At 40.2% G+C, this 11,609-nt stretch overlaps 1 long non-coding RNA gene across 1 annotated transcript; it reads right to left on the bottom strand.

Moving 5' to 3' along the window:
* Positions 1-10,248: 10,248 nt before the first annotated feature.
* LOC109217246 lies at positions 10,249-11,368 on the bottom strand. The gene is made up of 2 exons (XR_002066610.1): positions 11,220-11,368; positions 10,249-10,628 (listed from the first exon to the last, which is right to left on the bottom strand). It is a non-coding gene; the product is annotated as an uncharacterized LOC109217246 (long non-coding RNA).
* Positions 11,369-11,609: the final 241 nt, after the last annotated feature.

Raw genomic sequence — 11,609 nt, 5'->3', positions numbered from 1 at the left:
AAACTTTATGAACTTTAGAATTCCAAACTTCTACTTTCGATGTTTAAACCTATCAAATCACGTCCGATTGACTTCAAATTTTGCGCACAAGTCATATTCGACATTACCGCCCTACTCCAACTTTCGGACTCGGAATCGGATTCCGACCCCGATATCAAAAAGTTCACCTTCGGTCAAACCTCTCAAAAACTTTCAAATTTCTCTCCTTAGCCAAATGGCTCCAAAATGCTCATCCGAATTCACTTCCGATCGCGCTCCCAACTCCAGAATCACCATACGGAGCTACTCCCAGACTCGGAATCCCAAATGGATATCGATAACACTGAAATGCACTTCAACCCAAACTTATGAAATTTCTTCCAAAATGCTAACTTCCACAATTGGCGCCAAAACGCTCCCGGGTCACCCAAAACCCGATCCGGGCGTATGCGCAAGTCCGAAATCATCATACGAACCTGCGGGAACCTTCAGATCCCGATTTCGAGGTCGTTTACTCTGAAATCCAATCCTAGTCAATTCTCTCAACTTAAAGCTTCCGAAATGAGAATTTCCTCTCCAAGTCAACTCCGAACTTCCCGAAATTTAATTCCGACCACGCGTACAAGTCATAATGCCTGAATTGAAGTTGCTCATGGCCTCAAACTGCTGAACGGCGCGCTAGGGATCAAAACGATCGGTCGGGTCGTTATATCCTCTCCCACTTAAACATACGTTCGTCCTCGAACGTGCTAGGAACTGTGCTGGGGTTGTCTGGAATCACTGCTTAATACCTCGTGCACCTACCCGTGCTACCACAACTCATTTGGGCACATCAGCTCGATCAAATCTAAAGATAACCTCTTTCATTTAGGCAAATAAGCCTTGGAGTCCAGTTTCAACATCCGAAATTCTCTGCCGGGCCTGCTTTCAACATATGAACACCGTATCAATCACCACACGTTGTACCAGAACATGACTGCACACCCTTGCTGAATTCACACCATGCACTCCATCATTCACAAGACCATAATAACACTCTCTGATCATAATAGTCGACATTTCCCGAATCTGATGCTCACAATGCGCCCCATGACATATATAAGTCCTGTTCCAACTCTCGCAATGCCGCCACGGCGGAAGGGATGCGTAGAAATTCATAACCAACTACTAAATCAACGATTCATAGGGTCTATACTCCTGTCAAGAACCATCACCTCTTTCTGAATCAAATAATGGTCTTTGCTCCTTAATATACTTCATATATTCAGATTGCACTGATCCTAAGTCCAATGATCTCGTCTCACCCAGTACGAACTGCTCAGGCAATAAGCCACCCCGGACATGGTCAAAAGTCTCATATGATGTCGTAATGTGCCAATAGGCTACCAACTTGAACGCGATACATAAGGAAAATGAACTCTGGAAGGGACTACTCAAATCACGCAACTAATATGAACTTTCCTCAGAAAATGGAGAAACAAAACACATAGAATAGAATATAAGGGACTGTAGTTATCATCACACTGTTGCGGCGTGCAACCCGATCCACACATAAAACTCACGTAAGGAGATACGTATCGAGCTGAATTGCTCATTACAACAAGATACCGAATATCAGTCACAATCACGCTAAGTGCATAATACCATCCATGGGGAGACATATAGTGTCATAGGCTACAAAACTCAAGCACAACTGAGGTGCGACATACAATCCGAATCTCGAGAGCCTTTCTGCTCACATAACATCATCTCTACGCGGAACCTCAACATATAAGCCATTTCCCAAGCCGTCTCACAACTCACATGGCGCAATGTATCATTACATGAAATATCTAACGACGAAATGACACCCTGACTACTTCTCCATAAGGAGCGCATTACTGAAATGAACACATCTGGCCTGATATAAAGCCCATATTCACATTTAAATCTATTCATAGATCTCAAGCTGATTCTGATCGCACCGAACTAGGATAATAACCTTTCAAAGGTCCATAATTACCCCCTTTCTCTCATAACACATAAGAGCAACCATCACAACCGAAGTAATCATCCACAGTCCACAACCCCAATAAACCGAGTGCCCTCCAGGCATAACTTCTCAAATTAACGATACCACCACAATATCCATACTTGATTTTATTCTCCAATCAATCAGTGACTACATGCCACACTTGTACAATCTTCCCGTGGAACACGCCCCCACGACCTTTCGTAATAGATAACAAGTCTGTATATCCATACCGCCGGCCGCACTAACGCTGAAAAGCGATCAAGAATCCAAACCAGGATGCAAAGCCTCTTTCACAAACGCCGATCTCAGGTGACGCTGAAGACAATACCAACTTACTTTAAACATCGAAACTACTTTCCTGCTCATCCGAGCTCGTGATATTCCCGTCAACACCGAACTGCAACCTTGATCCTCACTTCAAATTCCATACCACTCTCTGCACCCAACACGCCAATATACGATAGAACACGATTTTCATCATAACTCCGGAACCACTAATAGATTAACACTTTATCATATAAAAACTTTTCACTTAACTCACTTCAGGAGAACCATTGCGACACACAGGTAAATTCTCGTAACCGTAGAATATGCAAACCTCTGAGTAGTGGTCTAAGCTACCACAGCCCTTCCGGAGTCCACCTACACATAGCAGGCCATAGCAGTGGAATACTTTAGAATAACATCAATTACGGCGGTCGACAAGCCTCACACGTGCCGCCACAATTCACTTGCATAACTCAATCGCGCTGAAGGAACTGATCACTGCCACCAATATGCCAATTCAAGTATGGCTAATCAATCTATCTTCTTCCAATTTATCCTTGATTGCCGTAGAAATAATAATGCTCCATCCAACATATAGCATGATCCATCCGCACTCATCCCGAGTGACCCTGAATCACGAGACCATGCCGTCTCAAACCCCACAAACCATATTATACCTCCCGAAGGCTACACTGCAAGTCAAAACATTATAGAACATTCTGCGCCCCTTCTCATAAGCTGCTACCAAGCTTGACTCTTAACCGTACGTACAGGCTCGAAATCACTAGGCACTACGCTTTGCCCTTTTGAATCCACTAGGACCGTTGCTGAAAGCCACCCGCTCTGTCTTAGCCCCAAATGTAATCAATTCCATAAATCTTCTAGCACATGAATACCCCCTCGACGAAGCACTCGGCAGAATCACTTTCCTGGAAATCCGCATCCATACAAGGCATGAATCCTGAACTCTTCCCCAAGTCTGAACATGAGCCAATAAGGCCAACCATAGTACACCTTTAACAATTCCTTTGCTCACTTTACCACTTTTGTTCTTTTCCTGTAGCTGAAATAACCCATCAATATGCTAATAATAAGAAACCTCACAAGTAGTTAACCAGGCAATCCTTAATCATAGGCGGTGGGACTCTCCCACTTAGCCTGAAGCCATTATTACACAAATTCTAGAATTCACCAGGATCCTTTATCTCTTGTTGACATAACCTTGCGCAATCAACCGCCAAAATTCTCGGTATCTTTATGTAAATCCCTCTTGTTATTCTCTGAATCATCAACCACGTTCACATGACCGATCTCTTTGTTGTATAGCCAATAGAACCCCTTTGCAGAAGCTTCGCCAACCATGCGACCGCCGTCCTGCTCACCGGAGATATCCCGTCTGTGGAATCTACGTGCCGACGTCGTCCAACGCTGCTACGCAGGGCGCAATCACCACGACATTAACGACCCATCCTAAGTCCCAGCTCACTCTCTAGTTGCACAAGTCCATTCACCTCTCGTGGACATCAATTAAGTGCGCGACAACATCCTTCCAATTCAAAGTTAGGTTGTATCCTTCTCCATCTCACGCAGCTCCTTTCCGTTAGATCAAATCTCCTGCCACATAATAGCCCACACTTCAAATAAATCCGTAGGCCCAAATCACCAATCACAAAAATTCCTTAATCACGCCAAACTCTCCCACTTTGGCGAAAATCACCTCTTTAGTCAACTACTCGACCTTTGCTTCTTATATTTGGCCTTCTAGAAATTTTAACCACCGCCTGACACTCCCCACATGTCCTTCCTTGTCCTTTGTTGCTTAGTTGTTGCCTTAATTAGAATCTATCTTCGTGGCACTTGAACCCACAATTGCTAGTAACTCTAAACCCTTCCGAAGGTCATCTTTCTCGAACCGTCAACATTAGAAACACTGATTCAATCCTAAATCACCGCACCCTGCGATATCTGACAGCCGCATCTCCAATACTATTTCACGTTATCTTGCCCCAGAGGTGAATTGTAGAAATTGTAACACCGGTGAACTGAGTACTTTCAATTAGGACACGACACCTCATCATAGAAGAAAAGTCCACCACACTCGCAAATACCAAGTCTCGTTACTCCACCAGCCCATATCTGACCATTCTTAGTCCGAGAATAAAATATCGAATCTCTAGATCATGTACTGAGTAAACCTTCCTTCAAGTCGTTCACTGCCCCAACACGTAAGCAAACATCCTACCATCATATCAACACTGTAGAACAATCGTTCATAGCATCATGGCAACTTGTGCCTAGCCTCAGAGCTCTCAGAAGTACCGCTACTGAGCTGAAACGACAACACATCCTTCCACAAGGCGACGATAATAGCTCAAACAACTATGCAGGGAGAAAGATCCCGCACCAAATCGGTAGTACCAGTACAATTCTTCAATTCTCGATTTACAACAAGCGGTTCGCGTCGCATAAGATTATATAGAAAGGAATTAAAGGCATAGCCTCCATGGATCAAATCGTACGATGGGAAATCAAGAAGGGAAGTACTCCTAACAGTCCTGCAGCCTCCCGAGGATAAGTACAGACGTCTCCGTACCGATCCGCGAGACTCTACTAGACTTGCTCATGACTCGTGTGACCTACGGGAACCTAGTGCTCTGATACCATGTTGTCACGACCCAAAATCCACTAAGGGTCGTGATGGCGCCGGACACCGCCGTCAGGCAAGCCAACCAAATTACTTAATTAAATTCTCGTTTTAATACTCTTGAAATCTTTGATTTTCCTCCATTTTTACAAAATAAAAAGGTTATCGCCTCAATTCAAATTAAATGATAAGCAATCAATACAAAATAGTTCAAAACCATCCCAGAACCCGGTGTCACAAGTGCATGAGCATTTTCTAAGAATTTGAATAAAGTACAACAGCTGTCCGGAACACAAATGGACAGAAAGTAAATACAATTCTGAAAGAGACTATACTAGCTGCGGGTCGCCTCGAGGAAATACAGCTCACCTAGTCTCTGGGTCGCCCGTGCTGCTACGCCCAATGGGCCAATAGAAATACCTGTACCTGTGCAACAAAATGCACAGCAAGTGTAGCATGAGTACGAAAACAATGTGTACTCAGTAAGTATCCCGCCTAATCTCGAAGAACTAGAGACGAGATGGCAACTTCGACACTTACTAATGGTCAAATAATAATATTATTAAAGCGATGACTCACGAATTTATTAAGGACAATAGTAGATTCAAACGAATTACGAAACAGATAAAAGTTCCTTTTTTTATTAAAAGTCTCCGATTTCATAATCCATTAATTAACAATTATCTCAAGTCGGGGAGAGCAGATGGCAATATCAATAAATCTCAAGACAAACAATTCAAACATGCGCAACTCATGCCGAGGTCGTACGACCCGATCCAACATAAATGTAAAATGTGCATTGTCGAGGGTCGAGCGGCCCGAACCATAGATGCATCTATTACCCCGCTCATGAATCATACATGCGACGTGGTCAAATTTAAATATACAATTACCCTGCTCGCGTACCATACATGCGACGCAAGTGAACATAGAAATACATGCTCAAACAACAAATTAAAAATTTTACGGGGAACATTTATCCCATCAAAAGCCAATTCTCTTTTAATGATTCAAGGAATAAAATTTAATCCTCTTAGAAATTCATTTACCAATTCGATGGATTTAAGAAATTCAAGTGTCAATAAGATTGCAATTATCCAAGTATAGCATGCTTTTGGGTCTAAGACTACCCGGACTTACACGTACTAGCAGCTACGCACGAACTCTTGTCACCTCGTGTGTACGTAGCCCCCACAAATAGGAGCACATAACCAATTATTTTACCTATGGGGACAATTCCCTCTTACAAGGTTAGAAAGGAGACTCACCTCGCTCCGAGATCCATAACCGGCATTCCATGCCCTTCCGAAGTCTCGAATCGATGCTAAACGCTCCAAAGCTAGCCAATAATTATGCAAATCCATTAATATAGGTTCAATTACTCATTACAATCCAATTCACAACAATTCCTAAACCCGATCGAAAAGTCGATAAAAATCACCCTCGGGCCCACGTGCCCGGATTCCGAAAATTATTAAAAATAAATATTGCCCATAACTCATTTGGTCTATATCCAGAAATTCATCCAATTTCTTCCATGAATCGACCCTCAAATCAAGGATTTATCATTTTTCAACTTTGGGGCTCAAAATCCCAATTTCTACAATCCAAATACGGATAAAAGTAGAAACAAACAGAAATAATCATGGAGAAACATCAAAATAAAGGTCAGATATTTACCCCTTTGTTGAGACGAGAACAACGCCACAAAAATCACCTCAAACGGAGCTCTAGAACTCAAGATATGCCCAAAATACTAAAATTCTCGATTTAAAACACTGTCCAGGCGATATTTCTTCATCGCGTTCGCGGGATGCCATCGCGTTCGCGAAGGGCATTTTTTCGCATTGACCGGTCAACCCATAAATCCTTCTACACGTTCGCGGAACCACTCCCGAGTTCGCGAAGAACAAATCTTCACACGAGAAACCAGCAATATTTTCGAAACGGAAATGAGCATAACTCCCTCATACGATGTCCAAATTCGACGATTCTTTTTGATATGGCTCCGTAATTAAGATACGGATCTAATGATAGAATAAAAACTTAATTTGGAGCTTATTTGCTTAATATGGTACCCTTTATGTCCAAAAAAACAATGTTGAAACATCAAATAAGAGTGTGATACAACCCGAAACACACCCGAGGCCCCCGGGACCCGAACCAATCATACCAACCAGTCCCAAAACACATTACGGACTTGCTCGAGGCCTCAAATCATATCAAACAATGCTTAAACCACGAATCGACCTCCAATCCAAACTTTATGAACTTTAGAATTTCAAACGTCTACTTTCGATGTTTAAACCTATCAAATCACGTCCGATTGACTTCAAATTTTGCGCACAAGTCACATTCGACGTTACGGACCTACTCCAACTTTCGGAATCCGATTCCGACCCCGATATCAAAAAGTCCACCTCCGGTCAAACCTCTCAAAAACCTTCAAATTTCTCTCCTTAGCCAAATGGCTCCAAAATGCTCCACGGACATCCGAATTCACTTCCGAACGCGCTCCCAACTCCAGAATCACCATACGGAGCTACTCCCAGACTCGGAATCCCAAACGGATATCGATAACAGAAATGCACTTCAACCCAAACTTATGAAATTTCTTCCAAAATGCTAACTTCCACAATAGGCGCCAAAACGCTCCCGGGTCATCCCAAAACCGATCCGGGCATACGCCCAAGTCCGAAATCATTATACGAACCTGCTGGAACCTTCAGATCCCGATTCCGAGGTCGTTTACTCTGAAATCCAATCCTAGTCAATTCTCTCAACTTAAAGCTTCCGAAATGAGAATTTCCTCTCCAAGTCAACTCCGAACTTCCCGAAATTTAATTCCGACCACGCGTACAAGTCATAATGACTGAATTGAAGTTGCTCATGGCCTCGAGTTGCTGAACGGCGCGCTAGGGCTCAAAACGACCGATCGGGTCGTTATATACAAGTAGTATCATATAATGATCTTTTCGTTTCCCAAAATTTGGTTAGTGCAAATTTATTTGAAAATAGAAAGAAAAGGCATTTTTTAAGAACGGTGGCTAACTTTTAAATACAGGCGAAAAAGGTGGTTATACCATGTGAAAAATCCGGGAAAGGCCGAACACCTAAGTGGCTAAAAGCCTAAAAGCATCTCCTAACGGCCCATGCACTAACTGTGCTCTTACATATATAGCACGGTAGAAATGGCATGGGGTAGCCACTATTTAAAGTGGTATTTACTTTTTATCCACCATTTTTAATGCTGAGCAAAACTAGCCACTAGTCTATTAAAATTAATATGAAAGACAAAGTTACCCTTTTCATTCTCTCTCCCGCTGTCTCTGCCACACACACCCTACCAAAAATCTGGCTACTTGTAGGAGATCATAGACATAAAACACAGTCAAGGGATGAAGAAAAGAAGCAAAGAGAATTACGTGATAACCAGGATGAGGAAAACTTCAGGCAAATTGAATCCCAGTCCTCTGAATTACCAACGCGTTGACCCAAAGGCTTAGCTAATAATCTTAGAGGAAGCAAACAGATGAAGCAGATATCACCAAATATAACGAAAAGAAAAGATAATCAAATGCAATTTGTACTTTTACCCACATCATCAACCTCTGATTCAACTACTAAGCATATAAACCAAAAAAATGTAGTCTTGAAGTCCTAAAGTTAAGTTCAATAGTTAAGGACACAAGTTCAAAAGTTAAGCACAGGTAGTCATTAACTTAGAGTTACAAGTTCTAAAGTTAAGGACAGGCAATCCTTAACTTATAGTTACAAGTTCAAAAGTTAAGGACAGGCAGTCCTTAACTTACAGTTACACGTTCAAAAGTTAAGGACAGTACGTCTTAAACTTTGATTTCCAAGTTCAAAAGTTAAGGACAGGCAGTCCTTAACTTACAGTTACACATTCAAAAGTTAAGGACTTATAGTCCTTAACTTTGACTTACAAGTTCAAAAGTTAAGGACAGACAGTCCTTAACTTCCAGTTGCACGTTCAAAAGTTAAGGACAAGCAGTGCTTAACTTACAGTTACAAGTTCAAAAGTTAAGGACAATAGGTCCTTAACTTTGACTTACAAGTTCAAATGTTAAGGACGCTTGGTCTTGAAGTTTGAGTTCCAAGTTCAAAACTTAAGGACATGTAACCTTGAAGTCCTGAACTTAGAGTTCCAAGTTCAAAAGTTAAGGACATGTAGTCCTGAAGTCCTGAACTTAGAGTTTCAAGTTCAAAAGTTAAGGACATGTAGTCCTGAAGTTAAGGACATGGGCAGAAGGGTATTTTTGTCCGAGCAGTTAAAGTTTATTAAACCAGTGGCTAAAGACTAAAGACATTTAAAACGCTGGCTTTAAAATAAAGACATAAGCTGTTAGTGGCTATCTGTGCACATCGCCCTATAGCACGGGCTAGCCAGTTTGCGGACTGGTCATTCAAAAATAGCCACCGTTTGTAAAGTCATTAAAAAATAGCCACTATTTTGCTGCAACACGGAAAGTTCCAGCATACTATACTGGAGATCGGTGCACCTGTGTATGAACTTCCAGTATATTATGCTGGAACTCCAACACGCGGAAAGTTACAGTATAATATACTGGAGATTAGAGCACCGGTGCTCCAATCTCCAGTATATTATGTTGGACCGGTGTATTATACTGGAACTCCAATATAATATACTGGAGTTTCAGTATACTTATGCTGGAACTCCAGTATAATATACCGGAGTATTTTTCCGGATTTTCAACAGTGCTTTCGTCCAGATTTATTTTTGCATGAAAAATGGCTAAATTTCAATTACTTTTGAAACTGTGGCTATTTTTGAATAACCACTTGTAAATTTGGTTATTTTTGAATTTCTCTCCTCTTACATCTTTGTCATGTTTTAATTTAAAAAATTATAGAAGTATAACACTTTTTGGAATAGTCTTTAATTTTTTACCCTCACTTTCTTATGGGCAGAACCCTAAGGTAAAAAAATAAAAGTGTTGGCAATAGGACAAGCCAGGGCAACACTTATTATATTTGAAGTTCTATCCATGGGGCAAGCTACAAAAATTTAAGATCATTCACTTTGAAGGCTATTTATGTACTTCACCAAAAAAGTTGTTTTTGGTAATAGTAATAATAATAATAATAATAATAATAATAATAATAATAATGAAAGACAAAAGGAATCTAGATTGCGTATGCAATTAGTTTGCAAGTAAAAAAGAGTTAATCCTCCCACCTCTAGCATTGAGGTCGGATCAACAACAATAACAAGTCAGAAGTAATATTAATAAGTGGAATTTGGGAAGATAGTGTGTACGGAGATCTTACTCTTATTATAAAAAGGTAGAAAAACTGTTACTGATAGAGAAAAAATAGCAACAAATATTATTACGCCAAAATAGAAAGTCATTCAGCTGACTTTATTATTAGCATTACAAATTTAAAGTATGAAAGACGAGGAAACAAGAAAAACAGGAATCAAACAAAAGAAAGAAGAAAGGAAATAAAACATGGGAATCACATAACAAGAGATGCACTATACATCTACGTTGCATGTACCCAGAAAACATATACAACAAATCCAGCAATCTGCTTTACATTCACTATTGTATTTACAGTCTCTCGCACATGTTAAAATATCATTGCGTTGTGGTAGTAATCTCCTCTCCAGTCTCGACAGATCTTGACTATCATCTCGTGCAGCCATCACTTGCATTTTTGAGAACCAAGGCGTATTGACTGAAATATATTTCACCATCAAAATTATCTAATTAAAAGTATGTAGTAGAATATTACGTGAATGATAAATACATACATTCGAATAATATATATGTACACAATCATATGACAACATGCATATTAACAAGCAGAGGCGGATCCAGGATTTGAAGAGGATGTGTGCATTATTGTGAAAATGCGGATTTAGAATTTATATTTGATGAGTTTAACTTTTGTATCTACCGTATACCGACTACACTTTTGAAATTATAGGTTCAAAATTATATTCTTTTTAAAATTTTAGTGATTTTCATGTATATATCTGTACTCCGTGCCGAAAACAAGACCGTCTAGAGTGGGATTTGAACCACATATTTCACTCGTAAAGGTGCACCCAATGATTATTGCACCATATATAGGAGTCTTTGAACATGAGTTCACGCACATATAATTAAGTAATTTTCAAAAAAATAATAATATTATTATACATAATTTAAGGAGAGGAGTATGGGTTCACGTGAACCCATACCATAAGACTTAGATACCCACCTGTTAACAAGGCACAATAATATAAAAAATGCAATCTATAGATAAAGAGAGATTGATACTTACTGGTGGTTGCCACGAGAAGAATAGTAAACACGAAACCGAACTTAAGCAATGCCATATTAGGAATAACGATCTAGGTTATGTGAAAGTTTCTGTATATGAGCATGAGCATCTGACTGATTTTCAGAGGATAGATTTATAGACTTTCATGTAATGAGCTAGCTTTCGAGCATGTGCTATAGTAGTTTCGTTTAAACTTTTTATAATAATTTCTTAGCTTGTTCCTTAATTTATTCCACTTAATTGCCTCAATTAAAGAAGATAATGAGTTGACCTAATCGACAAATACATTGAGATTGAGGAAAGAATTAAACATTTTGGCTTGCTTTATTTACGTAATGCAATATTAATTACTCTATCTGTTCATTTTTACTTGTCCACTATTAACTTTGC

This window comes from Nicotiana attenuata, unplaced genomic scaffold (assembly GCF_001879085.1).
Source record: "Nicotiana attenuata strain UT unplaced genomic scaffold, NIATTr2, whole genome shotgun sequence".
In the NCBI taxonomy this organism is placed as follows: domain Eukaryota; kingdom Viridiplantae; phylum Streptophyta; class Magnoliopsida; order Solanales; family Solanaceae; genus Nicotiana; species Nicotiana attenuata.
The sequence above is the reverse complement of the archived record's forward strand: the minus strand, read 5'-3'. Positions and strand labels throughout refer to the sequence as shown.